Below are 4,404 nucleotides of genomic sequence, written 5' to 3' on the forward strand. Positions count from 1 at the left end.
TTCCTACCAGGGATCTCCAGAGAACCCGGAAAGATAGTACGGGAACTAGTCTTTTTCATTCCCCCCACCCCCATCCTGCAACTCTCCCACCTCGGCCCCTGCCTGGCACACAGCAGGGGCTTCGTGAATAACTGTCATATGAGTGAACAGATAGAAGCTAAGGGTGGTTTGTAATTTGAAAAACTGCCGTACAATTCCATTTACCCTTTGCTAATGTCTCGCCTCTGGTTCAGGCATTGTGCCTGCTGCTTTAAGCACACTATTCCTAATTTTCCCAATAATGGGTGTGATGACTTTGTAAATGAGGACCGTGGGCTGAACAAGTACAGTGACTTGACCTGGGCCCTCCATCCAGGAAGGGGCAGAACTGGGATCGGAACCAAAGTTGGTAGGACTACAAAGCTGGTTCTATTATCCCGCTACCTCCTGTCATAATTGTTACATCATTATTGTAATGTGATCATTCCTGCCCAAGGTCACAGTAAGATTGGCAGGCCCACAGTCTGTCTGCTTCAAAACCATACCCCCCTTCACTACACTATAGTAATTTGGGGAAATATCTTCTGTTCTTAGGCAGGCCCTCTACCCCACCAAAGACATTGGCAGAGCTCCCTCCTTTGTGAAAGTCCCCCGGGGATGGAATTTTTGACCCGGATTGAAACCCCTTCTTGGCCTCTCTGCATAGCACAGGTCAGAGTCCACATCTCGTCTTGTTCAAATGCCTCCTCTGACAGCTGGTGAGACCAAGGCCATGGCAGGTGTGTCTGACGGATCTTGGCCTCCAAGAGGGGAAGGGGTGAGACTGAGGAGTCAGCCTGGGGGTCTTCTGGTGGGAAAAGGGGGGAGGAATGAGGGCAGCCCCAAGCCCTGCTCCTGACCACTTCCGGCTGGCCCTTTCTTCCCGAACCCAGGAGCTCAGCTCTGAATTCTCCAACTTTTAAGCCAGGCAGGCTCTGTCCCATCCCAACTGAGGGAAAATGAGATAGCAAACATTTTCCAAACGTTTTTTCTGCGTGAAATGTGTTCCCTGTCCTCAAATTACTGTTGAAATACTATTAAAGCCAAATTCAAATACTGCCTCCCTAGTATTTGATTCACTCGGATTCACTCCTCCCTTAAATTAACTTCTTCTTCTTCTTAAGGCCATTTGTTCATACTTCCAAGGTAGTTCTTTTAATGGCTCTTTTATGTGTGTGAATTGGCCTCATCCTGGGAGCCATTTGAGGGTAGGGCTCACATACCTCTGTACCTCTGTAATTGTCGGTGGAATTCAACATCACTGAAACACAGAACTTCAAGCCGGAATGCGCCTTTCAGCCCATTTTACAGATTGGGAGACTTAAATCGCATTCCCTCCCTGACAGCCTTTTTAGGCAAGGCGCTGGGCTGGGCACCAGACAGCATTAATTGAATCAGCGACCCGTCTTCCTTAACACAAGCTGAAAGGTGGTGCCCGGGAAGGACTACATTTCCCGAGACGCCCCGCGCACGCGCCCGGGGCATGCTGGGGAATGTAGTACCGGCCTCTCAACTCTGGCGCCGCCTCCCCACCCCCACCCCGCCTGAGTTTCCCACCGCCTATTCCTGTCTTTATCAGCCTTGACTCTCGTCTCTGGTTGTCATCCACTACCTATTGTGGCCCAAAGACTTCCCCTCCTAACCCTATCACTCCCTCTGGCCCCAGCTCTGATTCTTTGCCAATATTCAAAGAGGACCCGGGCTACAGCCTCGGCCACGACCCCAGTCCTCCCCGAGAGTGGACTCGAACCGGTCATCTCACCCCTGAGACCACGTCCCTGAAGGCACAGCCCCCGCCTCCTCGAACTCCGGCGCCAGCACCGTCCCACAGCTCACCCACAGCTCACCGCCTGTTACCTGACACCCGGCCCCGCTCTCCCCCTCTCAGGCCGCTCCCTTCCCCGACCCGAAGGTAGCGGGGACCCAGACCCCAGCTGCCAGCCCTCAGACACTGCTCCCCGTGGGCACTCGACAGTCACATTCAGCCCCTTACCCAGACTCCCCTCCCTCCGGCTCATGCTGGCCCCAGGCTGATCCCGTGGCCTCCACGCCCCCCTTCCAGGACGGGGAGAAGGGGGAAAGGGTAGGGGCGGGCCCGGGCGCAGCCAATCAGGGCTCAAACCCCAAACAATTCCCCCCCTTCCCGCCCCAGGCGAGATTCCTGGTCCCGGAGTCCAGTTCACTGCCTGCTCGGCCGGGTTGAGCAGGGGCCTGAGCGGGGAAGCAGGTTGTGTGCCTGGTGGGTTTGGGACCTCGACCCCGGTGGGGACTGGGACCAGGGCTGGGAGGCAGCCCTGCATCAGGCCAGGAGGAGGAGAGGAGGCTCAGGCCCCGGTCTCGGACAAGGCTTGGCGCCGGGCTGCCTTTCGGAGAAAACTAGGGTTGTTGGAGAGGGTGGGGCCGGCAGGACAGGAATGTGCGGCACTCTCTCTTGGCTGGGAAGGAGGGGGAGCGGGGGTTCGAAGGCTTAGGTAACACCTGACCAGACACACACCTCCTTTCTTAGATACTGTATGTCCTCTGTTCCCGTTGCACCCACTAGGAGAGGGACAGGTACACCAGCTCAACTACCTTACCAGGCTCACACACCTGCTTTGACTGCATATAGACGTTCATTCTCACACAGGAACAAGCTTCAGAGACAGGTGTGTGTGTGTGTGTGTGTGTGTGTGTGTGTGTGTGTGTGTGTGAGGGGGGTCGGGGGGGGGCTTACCCACATGTCAACTCCACTAACCTGGTAGACAAAAGCCCAGTCTGTCCTAGGCTCTGGGGCCCAGAGATGACCCAACTTGCTTTCTGGTTCCCTGGGGAGTTCACAGTCTGATGGGGGAAACCAGAGGTAACAGCAGGTAAAGTGACTGAAGGGACCGGGAAGAGGCTGTGTCTGTGAGGATGATGCCAGAATAAAGAAAGAAAGGGATTGCTGGCAGAGGGCACAGCAGGTATGATGGAGCCAGATTGTTCACAGGGTCTACAATCACATACTCATTTTTAAAAATATGTTTTTAGAGAGAGAGGAAGGGAGAGAGCTAGAGATAGAAACATCAATGAGAGAGTGAGAAACATCGATCGGCTGCCTCCTGCACAGGCCCCCCCTGGGGATCAAGTTAGAAACCCAGGCTTGTGCCTCTTGATTCCAGGGTCCGTGCTCAGCCACGGAGCCACTCCAGCTGGGCTGGCACACTTATTAACGGTGAGTATATACTGAGTATTTACAACGTGCAAGGCACTGTTCTAAGAGCTCTACTTAGGAACTTACCCTCGTGTTACAGTTGAGGAATTAGAAGCAAGTGACTTACCCAGGGTGACTGGGCAACCAGAGCTGGGATTTTACTCCAGCAATTCGGTTCCCCAAATGCCACCATAACCATCTTCCTGTACCTTAACCTCTGGGGACCTCCTCTCACCAAGACAAACAGACCCAACAGCCACACCTTTGAAATACACACACACACACAATACACATTTAGCCGTCGTATCTGGCAAACAGCCTCAAATCAACCAAGACTTGCTCCTTTTAAATAAAGTCTTCCTTTATTTAAAGTACAAACATCCATGAATTTTTACAGAGTAAATATGCCCAAGGGACCAGCACCAGATTAAGAAACAGAACATGACCCGTTCCCAGAGCCCCTCCCAGCCCCTCCCAGGCCCAGGGGTGCCGGCTATGCTGACTTCTCACTCCCTAGGTTAGTCTGGTCCGTTTGGAACTTCACAGAAATGGAATCCGACAGTTTGTACCGTTGTGTCTGCCTTCTTTCGTGAGAGTTCCCTGTGTTGGGTGTAACGGGACTTCATTCTCCTGCGTCCAAGGTGTGAATGGGCTCGGCTCCTTTCCCACGCTCCTTCGATGGGTTCTTTCCAGCCTAAGGCTGCGATCAATAGCGCTATGAACAGTCCAGTCCCCTCGCTCCTCTCTCGGTCCTCATACCGACGCATTTCTGAAGATGTAGGTGTGGCATTGCTGGATCCTAGGGTTGGGGTGTATTTGGGGCTCCACTAGAAAGCTGCGTTTTCCAAAGTGTCTCTACCAACGTACACTCCCCCAGAAGCACGAGGGGTCCCGTCACTCCACTTCTTCCCCCGCCCTCGGTGCATCAGGCATTCTCATTTCAGCCATCGTGGGGGGTGGAGCCCCACTCCTAGGCAGCGTCTGGCAGGTCCGTGCACTCAGTTAATAGACCGCTGAAGGAATGGCTGAAGGAATGGCTGGCCAGCGTACAACTTGACAGCCTGGCGAGGGTGGACACACACACACACACACACACACACACACACACACACACACGTGCGCGCGCGTCACAGGAGCGCTCACGCGCAGAGGACGCCACCCAGACACAGTCCTTCCCGTTCCCGGCGCCCACGTGCTCTGAACGCACCCCCAGC

This window comes from Myotis davidii, unplaced genomic scaffold (genome assembly GCF_000327345.1).
Source record: "Myotis davidii unplaced genomic scaffold, ASM32734v1 scaffold1047, whole genome shotgun sequence".
Taxonomy (NCBI): domain Eukaryota; kingdom Metazoa; phylum Chordata; class Mammalia; order Chiroptera; family Vespertilionidae; genus Myotis; species Myotis davidii.